We start from the raw sequence: 11,320 nt of genomic DNA on the forward strand, positions 1-11,320 counted from the left end.
GGGGGAATGGGAGGCAGTGGCGGGGAAGAGACAGAAATCTTCAATAAATAAATAAATAAAAGATAAAAAATAAATAAATAATGGCAACAATATGGAAATGAACAAGGCACCAAGATATTACGTGGAAGGAAAAAAAAAATCCCTAACACAGTGTTTTACACAACTGGAGTAGCTAGAAGTCCAAAAGTCAGATAGTAAGAGCTGGTGAGGGCATGGGGAAACAGGAACCTTCATGTGCTGCCAAAAAACTGTCGGCTCAGTGGGCAACGACTCTGCTCACCAAGGCTGATGACTCCCTGGACCCACACAGTGAGAACAACAAAAGAGTCCATTCCAACCCTCTGACCTTCACATACACACACACACACACACACACACACACACACACCCTTCCCCCTGGACCCACACAGTGAAAACAAAAACAAAAACAAAAAAAAAGAACAGTCCGTTCCAACCCACCTGACCTTTACACACACACACACACACACACCCACACCTCCCCCAGTAAATAAACATAAAAACTAAACAAAATTCTAAAAAGTGTTGAACTGTGTGCTTAGCCTGGCTGCACGTGAGGTGTGAATGCTGAAATACAGATGTAAAGTGGTCGTCATGCGCATCACTCACTTGACTATTACTGAGTATGCAGGGAAGTGAGGGGTTAAAATTAAGAGGCCCACAAGTCTTGCTTGCTCTGGGTGGGAATTAAGAGCTCAGACCAGCAGGTGGCAGTGCTGATCTGTTGGTGTCCTCAGCCCTGAATCTAGACACAGCGGATTCAACTAGATCCTAATAACAAGTAGGTAAAGAACCAGGTGGGAAACAACTGTGTTTGCCTTCCAAAGACTTAAAAGGAAAACAAACAACTACTCGGAGTACCAAGGAAAACTCACGCTAGCTCTTTGGAACTGCCAAGCGCTAAAATCTTTCCCCCTCAGTTCTGGGGATGGAGCAGGGTCTTGTACAAATGTTATACCTAATCAAGCTGCATCTCTAATCTCAGACAGAAAAATTCTTGGCAAGCCACTGTCTAGATTGACATTTGAATTTTTCGCATCCAGTTGTTATTATGATAGTTTTAAATTAAAATACTTTTATTAATTCCTTGACAATTTTATGTGTTGAAATCATTTTCAGCCCCACTCCTGCCCCTAATGCCTGGCAGTCCACCCCACCTCCCCCGATTTTGTGTCTTTAAAAGCTAACTCATGCAGTCCAATTTGTGATGCTCACACAACCTGGGTATGAGATCACACACTGAGCTTGGTACACCTACCAGGGGCCAAACCCTAAAGAAAAAAAATGCCTCTACCCCAGAGGCCATCAGCTGCCCATAGTGCCTCAGTAGGAATGGCACGAACCCCACTGCCCTCCATAAAAAGGGATATTTTTAACAACAAAAGAGGTGGGACATGGTGGCACATGCCTTTAATCCTGGCATTTGGGAGTCAGAGGCCGGTGAATCTCTATGAATTTAAGGCCAACTCACTCTACATAGCAAGTTTCAGGTCAGCCAGGGCTTTGAAGTTAGACCATCTCCAGACAGAGAAAAGAAAAAGGAGCTTGAGGGTAAATTAAAAGGCCACAGGAAGAGAAGAACAGCACTCGAATCTTTGGATATAAGACTGTCAGGGACCAGGTCTGTCACTGGAGACTAACTGGGCCCTGTGGCCCTGGTGGTAGGACAGATAAAGGAACTGGTTCACTCTTCACTTCCTTCCCATTTTGTTCCCCTCTCTTTCCCTTCCTTACAGAACTGGACAGAGTCTGCTGCTAAGCATTTGGTTCCGGCCACCACGTAGACTTTGGGCAGTGAGCCTGTCTTCTCCACCTTGGAAGGGACCCTGTCATGATCTATGCTCTCCTCCTCTTGTTCCTTGAGCACTGTTGGCTTTCTTGTGTTATAGCCATGCTGGACCTCAAACCCTTCTACTCTTGGCTTCTGTGGTTGCAGGAAGAAGAGCCAGGCGGCAGAAAAGGAGACTGGATGTGGGGGTTCCAGGGCAGACGTCTGACCTCAGGCCTCCTCAGCTGACATTCAGAACTAGCGTTCCTGCTTATTACTGCTGGCGGTTGTATATTTGGAACAAAGGTTCCCAGTGTTCCGATCTTAACTTCTCGTACTTTTAACTCTTCCCAGGACACCCCTGGCTGGGCCCTAAGGAACAGATCACCAGAATCTTAGCTTTTCCACATGGCAAAGTTACAAGAACCACAAGTTTCTGTGTCACCCTGTTCTGACCAGCCAGCATGACCCAGAAGCTACAGCTGAGGCCAAACTCATTGCCATAATCCAAAGAGAAGCCTATATACTTCCAAAGAGTGGTGCTCACAAAGGGGCCCAGTTCGGAGGTCCTAATCAGGCTTCTGGAATGTTGGGTGGAGTCACAAGGAACCCAAATCATTACACACCTGCTGTTCAGAATTGCTACCTGGAATTCTTGCTCCAGGGTAGTCAGTGTGTGTGTTCAAAAGATCCTGAACCACCTTGACCAGAGTCACATTCACTATGGACAATCCATTTACACCATGAATAGCAGCCAAAAGTAGGCTGTAAGCAGGGAGCTGGAAACAAACCTGCTACTGTATTGGACGTCTTTGACTACACAGTAGAAATGATGGCATTGCTGTCTCTGCAATGATGCCCGTTATCCCTGGGGCCTTCTCTGCTGCTTCTCTTTCCTATAAAATCCTTAGTTTTCTTTATATAAACGGAAAAGCTGGGCATGTAATGGAAGAATTCAGACTAGGGCTGAGACCACGATACCAGCAGCAGCTCCTCCCCTACAGACACTGAGGGGCGGCCTATTGGTCTGGGAAGCCCAAGCAAACAGACTTCCAGGTGCCAGGATTTCTTACTTGGGGAAGTGAGTTTACATCGGTTGGTGGCCACTTATCCTGTTCCCCACCCAATTCCTTGCTACCTGCTAGAGAAACAGAGGGCTTGGCTGCAGGATCATGGCGTAATGTCCTCTGCCTACCACCGCTGTCTACTTGTCCATCTGTTCATGGCATGCACAATTCTTTAAAGAACCTTTTCATTCCAACAGTCCTGCACGGTGTTGCACCTGAGCCTGCACCTGAGACCCTTCAGTTTCCTGTTAGCCTATCAGGTTGTCTGTGGCACAGGAAAGAGTTCAGCGACAACGTCAATTTAGGCACCAAAAATGTTACTTACCGAGTCGCCTGGAGTCCTAATGTCCCTGTTTGACAGAGGCTGCTCTGTCCTGTTTCTGCTTTGGAGAATTTGTTATGACAGAAAAAAGTGGAGTTTATAGCCTGATTTTTTCATGGTGATTGATTTAGAACAAAATAAAAAGGAAGAAAACAAAACCCTCAGGTTTTTCTGGATTGCGTTAATCCCAGGCAGACAGAGCACAGTCTAAGGGTTCCTGCAGAGGGGGGTGGCAGTGACCCACGGGGCAGCTAGGGTGTGGCCTCCTTCAGGGAGCAGCCCTCCTCCAAGACAAAGGCAGCCCTTCTGAGGAGCAAAGGTCCTCAGAACTTCCAACAAGTTGGCAATCCTGAACCAAGGATATTTTTGATGTCTTATATAAATATTTAGACCCCAAGAGAGACAACAGCTGTGTAAAACTTACTACTTAAGGGAAATCAACTTGAACCCTTAGATATGCTCACACACACTAACTCATCCCCTACTGCTAGGAAAGATTCCTGCCCCTCTCAGCTCCTGAGCCTTGTCTGTGTGCTGTGACCGTGCGACAGTGCCTTTAATACTCGTTCTGCTTCTGTCCTTGCCCCCTCCCTGCCACCTTCAGTAAATCTATCACTGCTCTGTCACTGTTGTCTGTGCACGGTGAAGCCCCAACAAGTGAGTTTCTGTACCACCTTCTACTGTGGTCGAATCAGTCAGTTTGACTCAGTAGTTTGGCTTAGATTCATTCCCGTCGCTGAAGGCAAGGCCCACACACTGTTGACTCATGAGCGGTGCTGACAAAGGAGATCCAGTCTGGAGAATCCTACGTAGCCTTCCAAGAATGGTGGGTAGCGTTATAGGGAGCCAGAAATGACCAGGAACTGAGTGTGGAGGAGGACCTGATGCCGATTTCTGGGCTCCTTGTAGTTTCGGGCCAGCTGGCACAGGTAACTGAATCAGGGACAATTGTATCTACCAGACTCCTCAGTACTGACAGGAGGGGAGACATCACCCGCCGTTTGTGACCAGTGCTAGAGCATCAGTTGTGACCACCACATGGGACTATTGGTGCCTTTTGAGTCTGAAAGCAGAAAAAGATGATCTTTCCTGATGTCCAAAGCCAAGCTGGGAATCAAGGGGATTCAGAGATCCTTCTGATCCAGATTACTCTAGAAACCCGAGGGGGCGTGGTAAGATGAGGGCGGTATCCCATGTGTTTTAAAGGGAGTTAGAGATTAAAACTCATCATTAATGGTTTGGCATGAGATGGACTCCTCACGCTCTGTATGTCTCCGTCTAACACCCCATTTTTGCCAGTGAGAAAGTGTGATGGTTCTTAAAGACCTTAGGGTAGTGAACCAAGATAGTGCCCAGCCAACACTCCATGTCAGCCAGCCCCTAAGTGCTCCTCGGTAAGATTCCATATGATTGCAGTTGCTTTGGTATTGTTGACCTGAAAGATGCCCTGGGGCTTTTCCTTTGGCTGAGGCCCTCTTCTCCTTGGAGTGGGAAGATCCTCAGATGGAGAGGAAACAGCAATACTTTGTTGGATGGATTTTGTTTGGACAGATATTGGAAAAACTCTTTAAAACAACAGCGCTTTGGCAGATCTCTGTGAGTTCAAGGTCATTCTGCTCTACATAGTGAGTTCTAGGCCAGCCAGGGCTACCGGAGAAGACCCTGTCTCAGATGAAATTAAACAGCAATCAATGAAACCAGAGAAGGTACAGAATGTCCTCCCAGTGAACCCAATTTAGTACGTGGGTGGCTTCTTGCTGTCATTGACATCCCAAGGGTAATGAACACAGGGACAAAAGGACCTAAGAGTCTTCAAAGGAAAGTTACATGACAATTCATTGAAAATAAAGTCTAATGTTTAGAACATTTAATTAGCAAGAGAAAATGAAGATTGGGCACTGACTGGACAGAGGGAATAATGACCTTGTCACTTCTTACTACAGAGAAAAAAAGTGTTGGGGATGGTGTCTTAGGTGGGAGAGATATTTCAGAGACTAAGAGCACGGTATGGCTCTTACAGAGGACCTGGGTTGGTTCTCGTCACACATGCAGTGGTATTGTTGACCTGAAAGATGCCCATCTAATTGTGGGTGGTTCATAAACACCTCCATAAGTCTAGCTTCAGGGGACCCAATGCCCTCTTCTGACCTCTTTGGGCACCATCACATGCATGCAGGCAAAATACTCATACACATAAAGTAAAATAAATCTAAAAGATTTTTTCAAAAACTGACTTCAGAAAAATTTTGGACTAACTGGATACTGTAGACTATGGATTGACTCTTATGCCTTTAAAATCTAGGACCTTGATCTCAAACAACTAGAAGAGCCAATCCCCTTTTACCGTGCCTTAATGAGGTCAAACTTGCCCTGAAGCTGAAGAAATGCCTTTTTTCAGACCCATACTAAAACTACCTTCACTTGAGAAAGAAACCCTTCCATCTGTTTGTAAGCATAAACAAAGGAACCGTCTTTGGAGTCTTAACTTGTGACCACAGAGCCAGAGACAACCAGCCACCTTCTTTTCTAATCCCCGCGATCCTGTACCTGCTGGATGGCTTAAGTGTAGGCAATCAGTAGCAAGACTTAATTGAGAAAATGTTTCCATAACATTAATTAGTCTCTAGGGCTGGGCTGTGGTGGCAATGCATGCCTTTAATCCCAGCACTCGGGAGGGGCAGAGGCTGGCGGATCTCTGTGAGTTCGAGGCCACCCTGGTCTACAAGAGCTAGGTCCAGGACAGGCTCCAAAGCTATAGAGAAACCATGTCTCGAAAAAAAAGAAAGAAAGAGAGAGAGAGAGAGAGAGAGAGAGAGAGAGAGAGAGAGAGAGAAAATTAGTCTGTAGGTAAGCTTGTAGGGTGTTTTTTGTTGTTAATGATTGATGTGCCGGTGCCCATCTAATTGTGGGTGGTTCCACCTCTGGTTAGGTGGCACTGGGACAAGTAAGAAAACAAACGGAACAAGCCAGTAAGCTGCAGCCCTCTAAATTCCTACCTCCTGCTCTTGCCTTGACTTGCATGACTTTCATTCACAGTGGACTACAATGATAAGATGAAACAGACCCTGTCTCCCAAGTTGCTTTTGTTCACAGTCTTCATTCCAGGAACAGAAATGTAAGTGAAACAGTAAACTGGTCTGCTCAAGCTGTGGTTTGCTTATTCTCCACCAAGCTCAAATGGACATAAAAGAAAAAGAAGAAACCATCTATACCATGCCTTTGGAGAGGGGTGTATACATTCAGAAAAATCTGGGCAGAACAGCGGCCTCATTCACAACAAGGAACAAGACTTACTATATAAGGAAGTAATAAAGAAACTGCAAGCCACACCCTCTATCAAGACTGGGCGACTGGAAACTAACCCTGTGTCTCTTTATTATCCTAAATGGTTTGCAATAATAACTTTCAAAGACTAGAAATTTATATTGCATTATTAGCTGAGCCGTATAGGTACAATACTTTGAACAAGAGAAGAAGCATATGTACAGTGTGTTCTCACCAAAATCACCTTGAATTTGTATCAGTATACAAAAATCCATAGCAATGCAAAGGATTTAAAACTAGTAGTTGCTTTTTTGGTTTAAAGTAGGTTCAATAATCTACCTTTTATTGATCTCCCACCAATGTAGTAAAATACACACTAAGTGAACTTCTCATCCTGGCATGCTCACCCACTTGGACTGTTGTATACACTTTTGCCAAAGTAAATATTGCCTGAGTTACTTTTATTTTGTTTGTGTTTCCATGTGTGACACTTGGAATAATCTTTTCCAACCACACGACCCATGGAGCTACTTCTTGGGCTGCTTTTCCTGTTTAAAACCGGTTACTAGCTGTCTTCCGTATCCTTATTTTGTTTATTTGTTTAGGTGGTTTGAGACAGTAGCTTACCAGACAGTCTAGAGTGGCCTGAAGCTCACCGTATAACCGAGGCTGGTTTTGAATTCCTCTTGTCTGAGCCTCCTGAGTCCTAGAATTATATGTGTAAACTTCTCATTTGGAATTGATTCATTGTTCTTGGTGATTCCTGCATGTGGGTGCCATTATTTCATTTTTCCTTAAAGATTTCAGATATCCTTCTCTGTGCATCTTGGCACATCTACTGTGCATGGACATTAATATAATTTTCTGCATTCTGTTTCTTATTATTTGTCTTTCCTATTTGGTGGCTCAGACAACATACACTAAGTGTAGGACTTTGATGGGTTGAGTTGGAGAACAATTCAGAACCTGGTTTCTACGGCCATCCCCCTGTCTTCCCAGTCTGGAGATTCCTCTGGTCCTCCTTCCTTAAAAATGCAAACAGGAGCCAGGTGGTGGTGGCGGGCAGCGCACGCCTTTAATTCCAGCACTTGGAAGGCAAAGGCAGGTGGATTTCTGTGAGTTTGAGGCCAGCCTGGTCTACAGAGCAAGTTCCAGTACAACCAGGGCTGCACACAAAGAAACTGTGTCTAGAAAAACAACAATGATAACAAAAAATGCAGACAGGGGCTCTTAGTGAAGTCCTCTGCCTACCAAAGGATAAGCAACTGTCTTAAAACCTACTAACCAAAGGAAAGGACAGGGCTGAAAAACAACCAGCCAGCCCAGAACTCAGGGGAACGTCACCCCAGGCCTTTCTGTGTGCTTCCCAGCTCTTTTCTTTTTCTAAACAACATCTACTGCCTTATGATGCCTCTTAAGTCCTCCCTGTCCCTTACACAGACAGACAGACAGACACACAGAGACACACACACACTATGTAGGAGTCAACCTACTGACCTTTTCTCTGGCTTTTGTGTCTGGCTGGCTCTGTATACATTAATAACTGTGCTAAGTGTTTCTTTTGTCAGTCTGCCTTTTGTGGTCGGGTACCATTCAGGCCTCTGATATTGTACTGGGAGGACCAGGCCACTTTTCTTTCCCACCTCATCTTTCCACTCACCAGAATTTCACCTTGTGCACTCCAGTCCACAGTCAGAGGGTTTATTCTACTTTTCCGTAACTGTTCTGTTGAGAAGCTCTGTGGTAGGCTCCTCCTGATTTTAGGTGTTCAGTTCAGGCTCAGGATTCATGTTGGTGGCCCGAGTCCCAAACAATGTACCCAGGGGGCTGGAGCTCATGGGGTGCTACATGCAATGGAACTCTAAGCCCTAGAGAAGTTATGTGTAGCTTGTGTGCAAGAGGCTAGGTAGGTGGTGGTCTGTTTCATCTTCCTGTTTCAGGACAGACAGAAAGAGGCCCTTCTCCTTCATACTGCGACTTCTTCAGACTCAGCCCAGCCAAGCAGCAGCTTTGCGGTTCAGCAGTAACCCGAGCTTGTTTTTGACTAACATGGTAAGGCTCATGCTGTTGCTTTGTTCGAAAGTGGAGTTTTAAGGGTGGATGGTCTTCTGATCAGAATGTACAACTTAACTTTCTAGAAGGTAATGTCTCTATAATCTGGCCTTACACTAGACTCAACCCAGTTGCCCCAGTCAAGTTCCCTGTAGAGTAGAGTGCTGTCTATTGTCCAGTGAGGACTTTTTCAAGGGCAACAAGCAAAGATAAGAAGGGCTCAGTGGCTGGGACCCTTGAGTGCTTACCTTAGGAGGCATGTGTGTTTGACCTGGATGTCTTCTGCCTTGAGACTGGGACTTGCTCGTAACTACGATCCTGATACCAGGAGTTCAAGATCCAAACTCTACCACCTGGTCTCCTGTGGTGTCGGGGCTTTGTGTAAAGTGCTGAGCCAACCAAGAGCTGGTCCAGGTTCTCTGAGGGGGACGAGAGTGGAAGAAAGGCAGTGTCACTGGCAGACTGAAGCCTGGCTAGCTTCTGAGGGCATTGGCTTTTCTAGGAATTTCTGTTGCAAGAAGCAAGTGAGGTCATGCTTGTCAAATAGGTGGTCTAAACAGTGCATCAAGAGCTCATCAAATCAATCAATAAAGCAGCAGCTAGTCACTAGTCTCTTCTGCCTTATTCTTCTGCTCCTGGAGGTGAAACAAACACGAAGACTCTGGGATATAGGATTCCTTTTTTAAATACAGTTTTTATTGATATTTATTGAGCTCTACATTTTTCTCTGCTCCCCTCCCTGCCTCTTTCCTCTCCCCTTCAACCCTCCCCCAAGGTCCTCATGCTCCCAATTTACTCAGGAGATCTTGTATTTTTCTACTTTCTACTTCACATGTAGATTAGATCTATGTAAGTCTCTCTTAGTGTCCTCATTGTTGTCTAAGTTCTCTGGGATTGTGGTTTGTGGTTCTCTGGGTTTGAGGCTACAAACAAGTAGCCTCCTACTACAATGGCTGACTGACAAAGTATTGGCACAGGGTGGGGTGGTTGAGCATTCCCTGTGAGAGGAGGATCTGTCGGTATCTCCTAGTAGGCTGAGAATTATTATAAGTAGGCACTGTGAAGGCAGATTTTTCTCTGTCCTTTTATTGTAAAGGTATAGTAAAGAAACAGTCCTTTAAATCAAGAACTATAAGAGGCCATCCTTTAGGCAATAGAGAAGGCAGGAATTCCAGATTGTAGAGGGCCCGTAGGTTGAATAACCTTGTTGACAGCTTTAAGATCTGTCACCATTCTGCACTTACCAGATGTCTTTTTAACAACAAATACAGGAGAATTCCAAGGGCTGGTAGATTCTCCAATATGTTAAGTATCTAGTTGCTCCTGTACCAGCTGTTCTAAAGCCCGCAGTTTCTTTTTTGTTAAAGGCCACTGTTTAACCCATATTGGCTTCTCAGTTAACCATTTTAAAGGTAGGGGATGCCTGGCTGGAGAGGCAGTGGCCTGTGGAGGGCCACATTGCGGCTATGGATCACAAGCTGCTGGCTGGAGCTGCGGGCAGGGAGAGTCAGTGCCAAATGCATCATGCGGCTTCCATGGGGGGCCCCAAAATGGGGTGTACTGGTCCCCACAACTTAAGTTGTGAGCACCAGATATTACCGGAAAGGGGGTGAGGGCACAAGTCAAAGAACCCCAAGCTAACTCCAAAAGATTTCAATTATATTTCTTTATTATAAAGGACAAACTCATGGAATAGGAACGAGAAGTCCAACCTCAGGTGAGTAATGCAGGAACGAGAGAGAGAGAGAGAGAGAGAGAGAGAGAGAGAGAGAGAGAGAGAGAGAGGCCAGCCCTCACCCGGTCCAGCCCCTCAAAGGTTACTGAAGAAAAGATACTAACAGGGAGTATACTCAGCCCACGAGAAAGAAGAGTGTTGTAGTCAACAGAGCTGAGCAGAGTTGGAGACGTGAAGAGCATTTCGACATCAGACATGGAGATGCAGTTTGGAGTTTGCCCGGCTGGTTTCTGGTCTTGCTTTGGTCCAGTGTTTTCTCGCTTTGTTCCCGTCCTGAGTTTTGGAATGGTAATGTATATCCTGTGTCATTATATGTTGGAAGTATGTGATCTGCTTTTTGATTTTCATTTTTACACGTGATTACAGTTAAGAGAGTGCATGAATCTCAGAAGACACTTTGAACTTTGGACTTTAAAGCATTGTTGAGATTGTGATGGACTAAGAGGACTTTTGAAGTTGGACTACATGCATTTTGCCTTATGATATTGTTACACAGTTATGGGGGCCAGGGAATGGGATGTGGTAGTTTGAATGTAATTGGCCTCCTTAATCTCATAGAGAGTGGCACTATTAGGAGGTATGGCTTTGTTGGAATGAGTATGACCTTGTTAGAGGAAGTGTGTCACTGTGGGGATGGTCTTTGAGGTTTCCTATGCTCAGGATACTCCCAGTGTCTCAATTGACTTCCCGTTTCCCCGCAAGATGTAGGACTCTCAACAACTTTGCCAGCACCATGTCTGCCTGCACATGCCGCGGACTGACTCTCTTGGAGATCGAAGACCGAAGGAGAACAGGGGTGAAGGTTTAGGAGAACCCAGGATTCTAATGAGATTTGAATCTGCTGCAACTTTACTAAAATTCAAGCATCACTTTTAGGAGATTACAGAAGGAAGTTGGCAGACATAAAAGTTTCCATAGAAAAATGATTACAGACAATTGATTATTCTCAGCAAGTCTTGTGGTCAGGGCCAGGTGGGCAGAGCTTTTCTTTGAAATTCATCTCACACCATTAACTAACTGTGCTTTCTCATGGCCCTAAATCATATCTGCCCTCAAGGTAACCAAGGTAACCCAAACACCATTCTTCAGGATTC

General features: G+C 45.3%; 1 long non-coding RNA gene across 1 annotated transcript; it reads left to right on the top strand.

Moving 5' to 3' along the window:
- Positions 1-7: 7 nt before the first annotated feature.
- Positions 8-11,314, top strand: LOC126496096 (uncharacterized). The gene is made up of 3 exons (XR_007590285.1): positions 8-8,491; positions 10,170-10,208; positions 10,333-11,314. It is a non-coding gene; the product is annotated as an uncharacterized lncRNA (long non-coding RNA).
- Positions 11,315-11,320: the final 6 nt, after the last annotated feature.

The sequence above is a fragment of the Alexandromys fortis genome, unplaced genomic scaffold, assembly GCF_014885135.2.
Source record: "Alexandromys fortis isolate MF-2015 unplaced genomic scaffold, M_Fortis_MF-2015_v1.1 scaffold_1149, whole genome shotgun sequence".
Lineage (NCBI taxonomy): Eukaryota > Metazoa > Chordata > Mammalia > Rodentia > Cricetidae > Alexandromys > Alexandromys fortis.